The sequence below is a fragment of the Suncus etruscus genome, chromosome 18 (genome assembly GCF_024139225.1).
Source record: "Suncus etruscus isolate mSunEtr1 chromosome 18, mSunEtr1.pri.cur, whole genome shotgun sequence".
NCBI classification, from domain to species: Eukaryota; Metazoa; Chordata; class Mammalia; order Eulipotyphla; family Soricidae; genus Suncus; species Suncus etruscus.
This window is the reverse complement of record NC_064865.1, coordinates 60,802,863-60,817,437: the sequence shown is the minus strand read 5'-3', so window position 1 is coordinate 60,817,437 and position 14,575 is coordinate 60,802,863. Positions and strand designations below refer to the sequence as shown.

Genomic DNA, 14,575 nt, shown 5'->3' with positions numbered 1-14,575 from the left:
GCTGACCCCAGAGTCTGTGACTTGCTGCATTTTGGGCAAGATTGCGTCCAAGAGACAGGGCTATTCTGGAGTTGGTTTACAGGATGATGGAGAGGTTCTAGGAGGTGGGATCATGACCTCATGTGTTCTCCTTGGTAAGGTAGGCCACTGTGTTTGTCTTTCCATTGTAAGCAAGGACAACACACCTTTAGTGTTGTATCTTTTCTATGTCTAGTGACAAAGGAGAATAATAACTAAATGGGAAGGACCAGAGTAATAGCACAGTGGGAGGTCATTTTCAGCCAACCAGAGTTCCATCCTCAGCATTCCCTGAGCCTACCAGAGATCATTTCTAAGTGCAGAGCCAGGCATAATGCCTGAAAACTACTGTTAGTGTTCAAAATGATGATGATGATGATGATGATGATGATGATGATGATAATAATAATAATAATAATAATAATAATAATAATAATAATAATAGTTGAAAGGAAGAAAGTAATGATTGAATTGAGGAACATTGGTCAGGAAACATTTCCTAGTTTCTGCCTGGTCTGGTTTGTGGTATTGACTTGTCTTTCAACTGAACATTTTTTACAGTCTCCCTTCAGGATGGTTTCCCTAGTTTCTCAACTTCTATCTGTAAAAAAAATCAAAGTTTTGTGTTCAAAAGAAAAGAGTCATTCTACAAAAGCCTATAGTGTCAAGAATCTGTTGTCTTGCTGGCAGGAAACATGCCCTGGAGAAGGGTGTTCAAAAGAGCATGATTGAAACACAATCGTGAAATATAATTTTATCTATGGAAATATAAAAACAACTGTATTTTGAACAGCTTCGTATTTCTAGTGTTTAAGTAAACTAATTAATAAAAAAAGAATATGGTGTCTCTTCTTGGTCATTTTCATAAACTGAAGCCTTCTATATCCATAACTAGTTTATTTCCCTTAAAAAACAAAATGAACTTGGACAAAAAAAAAACAGCACTGAACAGTCAAAACAAAGCGGGGGTTTAGATAGTAGCTTTATTGTTCAAGCTATTACTGCCTTGCCACTTATTTTGTCTCTTTTTTTAACCACATCCGGTGATGCTCAGGACTACTCCTAGATTTGCTCAGAATGCCTTCTTAGCATGCTCAGGGAGCCATATGGAATGCCGATGACCGAACTTAGGTCAAGTGTATGCAAGGCAAGCACCCTACCCACTATTCTATCGCTCTGGCCCCTACCCAACCACACTTAATGGACATTGAACCAAGCTAGGGTTGGGCTACTTGATCTCTGAGTTCATTATGGATGAGCAAACCTGCCTAGGGAGAGGATGTTGTGGGACAAGTTATCAAAGATGAAGAAGATGAAGGGGCTGTCAACCTTGAATTCTACCTCTGGCTCCAGAATTCATTATGGGTGAGCGAACCTACCTAGGAAGAGAATGTTGTGGGACAAGTTATCAAAGATAAAGAAGATGAAGGGGCTGTTAACTTTGAACTCTACTTCTGGCTTCAGCATTGAAAAATGAACATTGATCGCTGTGGCAACATTCACTTCTGTGCCCTCCTCATTCACCTCCACAAAGGATTTGTGTACAATTCTGGAAATGGAAAGATCTCTGTCCACTGACATGCCAAACAGATCTGCCTGATCAGGATCAAAGAGCTTGGTCAGGCCCAGATGGGTGAGGTAGGCTATGAGGATGTATTTCTTTTTCAGCTTGAACCTGGGCAGGTAAAATTTGACAAACTTGATTGTCATGTTCTCGGGTTTCATCTACTCATTAAGGTTCTCCAGATTAATTTGCTTCTCAATCTACAATTTAAATGGAAAGAGTTCAAGATGGTTTCCCATTGTTGAAGATGTTGGGGAAGTAGTTAAGCCTCAGTTAAGTGCATTGATGCATGCAATCTTTTATTAGTGAGTTTCCTTTATGTCTCATAATTGTCAATCCAGCAAGGGCTGATAATTGAGTAGTGCTATTAGTGTAGCTTACTATGTTGAGTACAAGGAATCTGGTTTATAGAATTTATCATCAATCACACTTTTATCACCCAACCATTCCTCTAGTCATCCATGCACCCACCATTCCAGAACATGCTGGATCACAATGAAGGGTCAGAACTACTGTAGTACTTAATTGTGCTATTGTATTCCCATTTGTGACACGGGTTTTCAAACACCTGGAAAACAGAACTCCTTTAGAGATATTGTTCTGGGGGTCCTAATAAGGCAACTGTTCCAGGGATTCTCCTTAGATGAAAGTTTCAGCGATAGGCCCCAGAGATTAAGAAGAACAGACAAAGAGGGGGTACCATTCCCCCATTTTAGTGATTCCTTATAGAGCTTGACTCCAGGCCATCTCTCTTCCCTCATAGAGAGTTCTGATTAAGGGAGAGTTAATCATTACCACACTGTTGCTTCTGTAGGCATTTTCAGGACCCAATGTTCATACTTATCTTTTCCCAATTACCTCACTAGCCTCTGGATATTTTTCTATTATGTTCTGCTTGTATCCCAGTTCCTCTTGTTCTATATAAGTATTATTAGAATCGAATAATGTGTCTCTGGTAATCATATTGAGACCCAATCTTTCCTGGTCATCAACTGGGGAAAACATTTTTAATTCTTGAAGGCACTGGGAATGAAAGTTAACTATTGCCAGCTGACAGGGTCGGCACGTTGAGTAATAATCCGAGTGGACAGGGGAAATTTTTTTTGGCCACACCCGGTGACGCTCAGGGGTTACTCCTGGCTATGTGCTCAGAAGTCGCTCCTCGCTTGGGGGACCATATGGGACGCTGGGGGATCAAACCGTGGTCCTGTCCAAAGCTAGCGCAGGTAAGGCAGGCACCTTACCTTTTGCGCCACCGCCCAGCCCCTGAGAGGGGAAATTTGAAATAGCTATTTATTCTGATCTCTACTGATGACTGGGGTGAACCATGGACCTGCTAGAATGGCCAACTATGTCCCTTACCATTGTGATTGCAGCTAATGGTTAGAGAAGCTTCCAACTAACTCTATGGACCCTCACACTTCCTTGCTTGAGACATTTTATATGACCAGGAAAGAAAATAGAAAGGAAACACACTGAGGAGAAGAAAGTTTCGATTTTGACTTCTTTCTAATTACGCCTAAATGGTACACAGAAGCCCCTTTTTGGCTGAGAATTTGAGAAGGAGAGGGTTCTAATAAAACCACACAGCAAGGAGAGACCCTGAGAATCTTTACCAACTGGCCGCATTCCTGGTAACAGTTTCCACAACAGCCTTTAAATGACTTGTAAAAGTTTCATTGAGCAAAGTTCATACTAGAAAAAAGGAATCACATGCAAACCCTATGGTCCTAAGCCTTTCTTTTCAATAATAGGTATCTAATATTTTATTTTAATTAATAGGGATAATTTTTAAAAACAATTTAAGAGTTTTTAAGTCCACATTTTTAAAATGTGGATCCTCAAACATACACAGTAATTGTGCAGCTGCATCCAAGTTAATGAATCTATTTCTGGATTCTTGCTATTTAAAATGCATTTCAGAGATAAAGTTCTGAAGAACTAGTTGAGGATTATTGAAAAAAAGGATTTAATAATTAAGGATATAACTAAAACTGCTTTTGGTAAAACCAACCACCACATCATGGCATTGGGAGATTATAGGCATGGCCTGTTAGTGACCAGGTAATATTCTGTTCAGTACAGACCACTGTCCTCCCAAAGTGCTTCCTAACTGCTACCAGGCATGAACCATAATATTTTTTTTGTAGGAGATAAAAATGGGAAGACCAAGATCCGAAAAGAAAAGTAAAGTCATTGATAAACCCATAATGGGCCAGCAGCTGATGCAACAGGAAGCAGAATCCAGAGCATTATGAGGCATTTTACTATCTTCTGGAGGCCTATGGTCCCACCCTCGATGTTGTCCGGCAGCAAGATGACCATGCTAAATTTATCGACTCTGTAGGGAAGGTGAATTCTGTGGGTCATGAGGTCCTCATTGTAGCCCACGGAGAATTTGTTCTTCTGATACATCATCATCACCTTCTCAGTTTCTTTCTTAACAGAAGGGAAAACAGTCACTCACTAGAGGCCATGTGGGTCTAGGGCAATGAGCATGAGGCAGTGTGTGCAAGTGATGGGGTCTCACCTTATTCAACCTGAACTGACCCTCATGAGTATCCTGTATAGGGAATTTCTGCTTCCACTTCCACTTGAAATAGGTTGCGTTCACCAGCAACAGTTTGGTAATGCTGTCCACCACCCCTTCTGTCAAAAGTTCTGGGATTTTCCCTGAAACAAACAAGGAAGAATTTGAGTGTGTGTTTTGAGTGTGTGTGTAGATGAAAGTTGAGAATGTAAATTCATATTTAGATAATAAATCATGCTCAAAAATCATGCTCAGTAACAAATGTGTTTATACATTTTCCATTTCTTTTATTGAGGATTAAGTTGGGGATTTCTCCATGGAATAAGCCAACTCGTGAGTATATTTGGAAGACAAAGTGTTCTCTTTAAAGCAACCCAGCTATTCACAGGGATTAAATACAAGAAAAATTTCTCCTCAATGATTGTGATGAGTCTTTTGTCATAAACAGCAATAATTTGGTCAGAAAAAAAGTATTTTTCCAGGAAATGTTGGTCATCACCAGTATCAGTCCATTTTTATAATCACCGAAGAAGGATTTTATTCTCACAAGAAAGAGAAATTGCCACAAAGTAGGACTGTCATCCATAAAAAGAAGGCTCTGTTGAGAAGCACATAACATGTGTGCTGCACATGTGGCCATGGAATCAACAAAAAAGAAATAAATTGAGACCAAGGTCACATCCAATAAGACTGACACACACATTAGTCTCATTTTTAGATGTGATATTGCGGAAAGAAAAATGTATGACCACACTGTTGACTCAGGTACACAACTACACAGTGATACTTGCTTTTGTCTTCCTTTTACACTTAATATTTGCACAATTTGTAAAATCTTGTTTGGAGGAACATGAAGAGTGGGAAGTAGATAGTTTCTTCAAAGGCCTCTTGTTAAATTTCCAGCCACATAGTTTCTCTGTGTGTGTGTGTGTGTGTGTTTGTGGCCTACATTTGGTGGTAGACAGGGTTTATTTGTCTCTGTGAAAAGAAATCAATCCTGATAGGCTCGGGGTTTCACGGGATGCCAGGGATTGAACCTATGTCAGCTGCATATAAGGCAAATTCACTGGCCACTGTGCTATTGCTCTGGCCCCACCACCTGCAGCTTCTACCTTGAAAATCTGTTGGGAGGCTGGAGGAGCATGAACAAATCTGTTGAGAAAACCTCTGCCCAGGCCTTATCTTCCATCGGTCCCTTGACCCACTCATGATCACCTGTCTGGTCTCTTCAGATGCATGTTGGAAGTCCATGGTAGTCAATTCAGTACCATCCATTTTTGAGTTGAAGTTAAGAACTCCTATTTTGCAAGAGATAAAGAAAAAATTACCCTGGACAAATAAAATGACAACAACAGAGGCTGTTTTCTGTAATCTTTAAAATACAATAAAAATTGTTCTAAGAGAAATAAATTTCACTGTCACCAAAATATTTTAGATCTTATTTATTAGAATGAAGGGTATACACATGCTCTCGCACATACTGACACACATTCACATACCTATCTACTGTTTGTCTTAAGTACACACAGTTCAGTGTTGCATAAAATGAATCAATTGTTCCCTAAACATTTTCATCAACATCCAAATGTATACTGCACTTGGGGGAATCAAGGGATTCACTGTAGTGTTCAGAGCATGAGTCCAGATTTATCTCCCCCATCCAGGACCAAGAAATAAAATCTTTTTTTGTGAACCAGACTTCTGGCTTATGGGCAGCATCCAAAAATTGATATCATTTTTCTGGAAACATAAAAATTTCAACTGACATCTACATTTTCTGAAAGACCAAGCTTGACACATTCTAGTAAGTTCTAGAATGCAGCTCAAAATACCCACAGGGAGGAATTTGTAGGTTTTCTCACCATATAGCCTGCTGGCAATGTTCAAAATGTGGGAAGTGCCATGTTTATAGATATCGGTGTTCAGACTTTGGAATCTTGAATGAATCTCCTTCACAGTGTTGAAATGAAGAGCCTTTCTGGACCTATTTATATTATTTTGTTTGTATATTTTGGGGATTGGGGCCACAGCTGGTGGAACTCAGGGGTTACTCCTGACTCTGCACTGAAGAAATACTCCTGGCTGACCTAGGGAACCTTGTGGGATGCCAGAGATCAAACCTAGACCAGAAATCTGCAAGGCAGGGTTGCTGCTTTGGGCTCTGAAGCATAGCAGGCAGCCATTCTGGACTACATTTTCAATTTTCCTGTGACCTGGACATTGGCCCTTCTGACCTTTTATTCCCTGGGGGCTGCTTCCTCAGAGATAAGCTGTCCTGCTCACAAAGGGTGGAGCTGGTTGCTGCTATGGACTCTGAAGCACACAGCACAGCCATTTTGGACTGCCTTCTCAACACTTCTATGTCCTAGAATTTGGTCCTCCCTGCCCATCATTCCCTGAGGCATTTCTTCAGAGGTGAGCTGTTCTGCCCACAAAGAGTGAAGCCAGAAAGGTGTGGCCATTCCACATTGCTTTGTGGCCATGAGCATTTTCTGGCTAATGAACCCCACAACAACACATAGAAAAAAACCACACTACAAGCTTGACAGTGGGAAACAACTCAAACCAGCACCATGCATAGAGAATGAAGACGGAAACTCTGATGACCTGAAAAGTCCCAACTACCTAGTTAGCCTCTCAGATAAGGAGTTTAGAGAAGAAATATGGAGGGTATTCATAGAGCTCAAAGAAAACTTTGATCAAGCTTAATTGACCACAAAGATAGAAAACAGAGAATTCCAAACTGAAATAACAGGACTAAAAAACTCAGTAGATAGAATTCAAACGTCAATGGAAATCCTCTCCAACAGAGTAACAGCATACTAAATGAGCTAAAAGATGAGATGAAGAACAACTCCACACAGCAGAAGAGATAGGAATAGATCCTTAAAGTAAATGATCAGACACTGGAAAATTCTCAAAGAATGTAAACAGATGAATATAGAAGTCTTTGATAAGCTCAACAGAAATAACATAAGAATCATTGGTGTCTCAGAGACTCAGGAAGAAAATCCCCAAGAATAATCAACAGTCAATAACATAATTACAGGGCTTTCTGACCCCTGTGGGAGATGGCTCAGAGACTCTCCACGATCCTATATCAACTTGATCCCATAATTTTTCACCAATCAGGTAGGCGATCCAGCTCAAAGGAGGTCCCATCTCCTGCTGCTGCCTTTATAAAGCCCTGAAACACTCCATTTTGGCTTATTGATCCCTGCGAGAGACAGCTCATAGACTCCCCAGGATACTATATCAGCTTGATCCCATCATTTTTTCACGATCAGGGAGGAGCATGGCTGCTCTGCTCCACTTTGCTCCACAGTTGCACACATCTCCCAACCCATGAACCGCACCACAACACTTAGCAAAAGTCGCGCTACCACTGTGACAATGGGAAACAATGCCAGACAACAGCATGCATAGAGAATGGAGATGGCAGCTCTGATGTCCCAAAGAATACCAATCACTTAGATAATATGTCAGACAAAGAGATTAGAGTACTAATAAGGGGGATGTTCATAGAACTCAAAGAAATAATTGATCAAGCTGAAGAGAACACAATCAGAAAATTCAAAGTTGAAATAATAGGACTAAAAAAAAAGAAATAATAGGACTGAAAAACTCAGTAGATGAAAAAAAAAACTCAATGCAAAGCCTCACAAACTGAGTAACTGATGCCGAGGACAGAGTCAGTGTGCTGGAAGATGAGATGCAGAACAACTCAATACAGCAAAAGAAATTGGAAAAGAACCTTAAAGCAAATGATCAAGCCCTTGAAAACTACTCAAGGAATGTTTACAGATGAAAATAAAAATCTTTGACAAACTCAACAGAAACAACCTAAGAATCATTGGAGTCCCAGAGACCAAGGAAGAAAATCCCCATGAAGAATCAATAGTCAAGGACATCATTACAGAGAAATTTCCAGAGCTAAATGTGGCATGCAACCATATCCTGTATGCCCGAAGAGTATCAGCTAGAAGAGACCCCAGGAAAATCACCCCAAGACACATCCTAATCACAATGACAAATCCCACAGATAGAGATAAAATACTGAGAGCTGCAAGATCAAAAAGAGAAATTGCATTCAAAGGATCATCCTTGAAACTGGAGAGGGAGCTTGCGGTTGAACCCAGCAGGGCGCATATGCCAGGAAAGCCATCTGTTTTTCTGGTATGTTAGGGTCGCTGGTCGGACAGCAGGCCACAGATCTCCTGGGCTGAACACTTGGTTTAAGAGACTGGGACCCCCCCACGCCAGGCGGGTCTTCATGGCTGGCCCTAGCAACTCCAGCCCTGGGGGGCAGGCAGAGGAGGGAAACCCCTCCCTTATGTATATTCGACCCCCTGTTTTGTTTGCTAATAATACTATTTTTCAAACCTGTGCGGGCGACAAATGTATTTTTAAGCATTATTCAAAAACGTCCCTGCTACTAGACTGTTCCTAGGAATAGAATCAGAATGCCCAAGATTCTTATAAAACACTCAAATTGACCTTTATTGTATAGTCTTTTATGTATTGCCTCTCCCCTCACCCCTTTGTCTCTCCTACCTCCTCATATTCAAACCCTTAACCATTATCTTTCCCTTATTCAAACCCTCCTTATCCTCAGTTCCTGATTGGGTAGACACCAAGACTGACCTTCTGCTCCAACACCACCATCCAGCTTCTCATTGAATGACATCCTCTCGGTCCTCACCTCATGCCTATACAAACAACTACAACCAACACGCCTGTTGACCCATGCTTGGTGGCCCCTCATGCCCACATCAAACTATGTACTGTTGCATGATACCGGAATCAACTTCAGCATAACCCCTAGTTCAAGGACAATATAGGGTTCTGCAATGCCGCAAAACATGTCTCAAACTGTTGTCTTCAAATACCCTTGTTTTCTTTCTTTTTTCTTTTTAAAACATAAAAGGGTCACATGCATCTCTTTTGTATATGTCAGATGTATTCCCTTACATCTATAATTCTTTTCAAATATCCTCATTAGTGACAATTTTGCCCACTAGATTAGTTATTTGATTGTTTGATTTCCCCCTGTGAGATATGTTTTATAAGCAATACTTGTAGAAGAGTAACTCTGTATAAATTTCACGTTTATACCAAGTTATGGGAAATGTTGGATTTTATTCGTTGGCCCCCAGATGCACCAACAATATCTTGTGGCATTGCTTCTCTTTTGCATAGGCACATTAAAATGGGAAAATGATACACATGAAAACAAGTTTTTATCTAATAGAGATGGGAACACAAATTTGGTAATGTAATTAGGCCTTTTACCCTGAACATTGGCATAATGATTTGGCTCAGGTCTCAGAAGAATGGGCATTGTCCACACACACCTGATCTATGAAAACAACCAGAATCATCTTTAACATTCCCAGGATGCAAGCCTCTACCAGAGAAGACCTACCACTGCTTTGGCATTGACTTACTCCAAAGAGTACTCCCAACACCCAGGCGACTCAGCAACAGTCTGCATGCAGGGCAGATCGCTCTGCATTTAATGATATGCTGAAACTAGAGGATGCTCCACATCAGCCTGACATCGACGAAAGAAATGCACAGAATCCAGAGTCTTTAAATATAAAAGTCTGATACCAACTATAGCTAAAGTGTGCAAAAGTTTCACCGGGACCTTGAGAATGACTGGAGTTGGATAGACTGGTATGCCTGAAACCCAGAGTCTGTCTTATGCCAATAAACTTCTGGGGTGAGGCCTTTTTGTAATCAGATCAAGGACTTTTTTTTTTCATTTTCTCCATTTTTCTGGACCTATGCAAACATTGGCGATTGCTTTACTATATTTTTTTACTCTTAACCTTTAAGGAAAAAAAATACAACTTACTGAACTTAAAAACAAATTACTGTAGTAGAGTGCCTGTCTCGAATGCAGGTAGGGGATGGGAAGGGAGGAGGGGGTAATGTTGCACTGGTGAAGGGGGGTGTCTGGTTATGACTGTAACCCAAATATGATCATGTTACTTAAATAAAAAATATATTTACTAAAAAATATCACTCCTGGTGGGGCCCAGAGAGATAGCACAGCGGCATTTGCCTTGCAAGCAGCCGATCTAGGACCAAAGGTGGTTGGTTCAAATCCCGGTGTCCCAGGAGTTATTTCTGAGCAGACAGCCAAGAGTAACCCCTGAGCAACGCCAGATGTGGCCCAAAAACAAAAAAAAATCACTCCTGGCAGGCTTGGGGACTATAGGAGATGTTGGGAATCGAACCACCATCCATCCTGAATAGAATGCTTGCTTGCAAGGCAAGCACCCTACCCTGCTGTGCTATCTCAGACCCCAAGGAGAGATTTCTGAGCTCAGAGTGCTGAGCCAGGCGTAATCCCTGAGCACCACTGGGTGTGGCCCTAGACCCCCCCCCAAAAAAGGAAAGATACACAGAGAGAAGTAAAAAACTTTTTTTAAGGCAATGCATCTCTTGAAGTTTGGGGTGGGTGGGGATCAAGAGTGAGTGCCTGGAGGAAACCAATAGCTGAAGGTCCAAACTGTTTTATTTCATGCAGAGGGAAAGAGAAAAGGCGGAGCAAGCATGCTGCTTAATCTGTGTATTAAGCCAGGTCAGGACAGGGAGGCTGGGAGCTGTGGATTAAGCCTGGACTGCAGGCTGTCCTCCTTGGCCCACTCCCATTTTAACTGCTGGGCTTTTCTTTTCATATCTGGACAGTTATCTGTTAAGGTGGTGGGAGTGAGTGGGTGTCCCAATCCAACTGTGATTATGGGGGGGGGGCGTAATCAACCCTTAAAGATGAATTGACAGTAATACCCTTAAATACATTTCTTCCTTTGTATTTATTAAAATAATTTTTAAAATATTATCTAAAAAAAAGGATCATCGTTAAGATTTATAGCAGACATGTCACAAGAAACTCTCAAGGCCAGAAGACAGTGGTGGGATATTCTGACAAGACTGAATGAAATGGATGCTTCACCTAGAATACTTTACACAGCCGACTCATGTTGGCTTGAAGGTTTGAAGGAAGAATTCATAGCTTCACGGATAAGCAAGATCTCAGAAACTTAACAGATGCAAGACCAGCCTTAACAGAGAAGCGGAAAGGTTTACTTTAAGACATAACAGACCAACAGAAACACCAAACTTATACACAATGATGACACCGAACCCCATGACTATCATCTCCCTCAATGTCAATGGACTAACTACACCAGTTAAGAGACAAAGAGTGGGTCTTTGTCCCTGTCCTATTCTGGGCACACATTGACCCTGGCTGATCCGGTCAGTAATAAAGCACTTTTTGGAGCATTTGCTGGGGCCTCAGCCTCTTCATTTCTCTGAGTCGGGCAGCTAGATTAGGATGCCCAGACCTTTCATTGGCGAGCCAGCCAGGAGTCCTCATCCTGCCCGGAACAGAGCTGTGAACAGGCGGCCTGGTGAGTTCTGATGTGTGTGTGTGTGAGTGTGCTTTGCTTCGTGTCTGTCTTAGTCTAAGATTATGTTGTATTCTGTGACCAGTAGAAAGCAGACTTTGTGGTGGCTTAGTGGCTGAGGTTATGAGTTCCCTACTCGACGTGGAAACCGAGTAGTAGCAGACTTTGTGACTGAGGGTTCGACTCCCCTACTGAACTAGTAGTACCAAGCTGATGGGCTCTGGTGCTATAGGTCACATCCCTGGAGGCGCCCCAGGGGATCACAAAGAGCAGTGGGAAGACATTCCCAGGCTGTTGGGAGAGGTTGTCTGCCTGTGATTTGTGGAGCTCAAAAAAAAAAAAAAAACTTGGTTGTTATTGGCATTGCCGTCTGTCTTGGATTTATTGTTGGTATTTACAGTCGAGAATTAATCTGTGAATTTTACAGTTGTGCCTCTGGCTGTTCCTTTGACTCCCCTCTGAATGCCTCCTTTGTCTGTCCACCTTCCTGGCGATTCTACAACTTTGATTCCTTCCCATTTTCTTTTCCAAAGGTTGTATTTCAAATTGCACTTCTCTGGGTCGCTTGCCCTTCATATTGTCATAGGCTCTGGAATATTTTTTCTCCTAGTAACTTGCTGTATTAGCCACTGTGATAGATAACTTCAAACTCGCTAAAATGAGGCAAAGTCAATCCACCCCACTTACTCTGACACTAGAACATTTGGCAGAAATTATTTGAACGCATTCGTTGGGGTTGTTCCAGTGTGGCGCCACTGTCTGTCTGTTTGTTTTTTGTCTGTGTGTTCTATGTTTTTCTTTGGTCTGACCATGGAAAGAAACTCTAGGGACATGGCGGAGGGTGTCGGAAATCGCAAACCCCAGATTTCTCAATGGCCATCGGGGATAAATTTTCTCTGGAGAATTACTGGACTTTGCGATTGCCCAACTTTCCTGTTATGTTTTCAGGCCAAAAAGAAATGAAAGCAACTGGCCGCTTTTTTTTTCTAACTGAAGGAAAAAAAAAGGTGTTTTTAAAACTCTCCAGCCTGAAAGAATTCACTAAGCTCCCAGGGCAAAGACAATTGTCCTCCCAGACTCACCTGGCTGGGAAATGTGGGTGTAAGCAAAATAATCCCAGTGAGTCATTTACTTATCAAAGAAAAATTTAGCTAATGGTTTGGAAGTCAGGAAAAAATTTTGAGCATTGAAATTTCTAACTTAAAGGTTTCTTAAAAAACAAAGAGGATGTTGCAGATTATTGTGGTTGTTTTTGTTTTTTTGTTTTTTTTTAATGATATTGTTAACTTTGTGGATGCATGTTATAGTTACAGTATCTCAATTACATGTCAAATTTATTTCATCAAATTTAGTGGTGAATTTTAAGGAAGCTTAATGTGAAAATCTTGATGGTACTAGGTTGTGAGCACCTAAAGGAAAAGGAATTAATGCTAAGTTCTAGTCTGAGTTCAGTGCACGTGGAGGTTTTTAGCAGCAAAACCACTCCCAAAGGATGAGTGGAGAAGTTTTAAAAGAAGAAGAAGAAGAAGAAGAAGAAGAAGAAGAAGAAGAAGAAGAAGAAGAAGAAGAAGAAGAGAAGGAGCCAGATGGTGGGGCATTTGCCTTGCATGCAGAAAGGAAATTGGTGCAAAAGAAATTAAAAATGTGTACTAGGAAAAATCTGTATAATCAAACTAAATGATTATTGATATGTCTTTAGGTTAACATAAAAAAGTGTAAATGTTTTTGAGCATGTTCTGCCAGAAGTAGTGAGCATTCATTCTTTCTGGTTTTCAGAATTAATTTGTGTAACGTGAATTGCTGGTGTCTTCTGTCTGTAAACCGAGGTCAGAAGACTAAGTAAATTTTATATGAAGAGTTAAGCATGATTAAAATATTATTTTACAATTTTTATTATTTGTTACCAAGAACATTAATATTTGTATCACAGGAGGCTTTGTAAAAATGGTCATGGTTTTAAGAAAAAATATATGAAAGATTTCGTTGTAGAAAAAGATTCTAGAATTATCTGAGTAATTTAAGTAATATTTGCTTTTTCTCTTCTCCTAGGACCTTTTAGTACCATTTTATGTCACGGCGTCATGTTGCTTTGCACAAGATACAAGCAGATGGCTTTCCTCTCTGCATGAGGAGTGATCCCCATGCAGACAGAAAATCCTAAAATTAGTGAGGGGACCCCAAAGCCCTCTTTCAGAGGAATAATTGGAGCTGAGGTGGTGTGACAAGCAGGCACCCTTAAGCATTTGGCTGTAAAGACCGGAAAGAGACTGAGATAAATGGCCTGAGTAAGGACATTGAAGATTTCCTAGAAGATCATCACAGCCTGTGGGCCCTGCTCTCACCCTCCACCCTCAATCTCAGGAGAAGAGAATTTGAGGTCAGTCTCTTCCAAACCTGGAGAGGAGTGGAACAGACAAATCACCTCTAAAATTTCTACAGAGAGTGAGAAGCACACAGCCAGCCACAAGATCCTCATGCTGAACCAATCAACTCATCAGGCAAACCTGAGTGACTGTGATGTGACAAATCTGCTGTGTCTGCAACCTACCCTCAGAAAAGCTCTGTAAGTAATGGGGGTGCCCCAAATGGAGATTTCTCCAACAGTGCTGTATATGTGCAAAGGAAAAAGCCAAGTTATTCAAATACCTGGTAAGGTACAAGGTAAAGGTGGAGAGAAAAACCATTTTGGTAGCTAATTAAAATTCTAGTGGGCCTAACTTAAAACCCACTTCCTTGAAGTAACTTATGTGAAAATGCTCTTACTATTTGTACTGAACCAGATCATAAACTGTAAATGCAAATGTTAGTCTAACTGAAGTAACTCAGAGCTGTGTTTATTCATAATGCTATAATGCTTTGTTTTCTGTTGTTTAATTTTTGCTATCATTATAGACAATAAGAACAGCTGTGCCATTCAAGTTGTGCTATTTACTGCTCCAAGGCCTGATTGGGTTAAGTAATATTCCCCTGTCTAATTGATCTGATCCTTTTCAGGTGTTAAGACTTCAAAAGTGAACCAGTTAACTGCTCCTTTAGGGAAAT

The 14,575-nt window shown here is 40.9% G+C and overlaps 1 pseudogene; it reads right to left on the bottom strand.

The window, feature by feature from the left end:
• Nucleotides 1-1,377: 1,377 nt before the first annotated feature.
• Nucleotides 1,378-6,447, bottom strand: LOC125995949 (leukocyte elastase inhibitor-like; annotated as a pseudogene).
• Between the last annotated feature and the right edge of the window lie 8,128 nt (nt 6,448-14,575).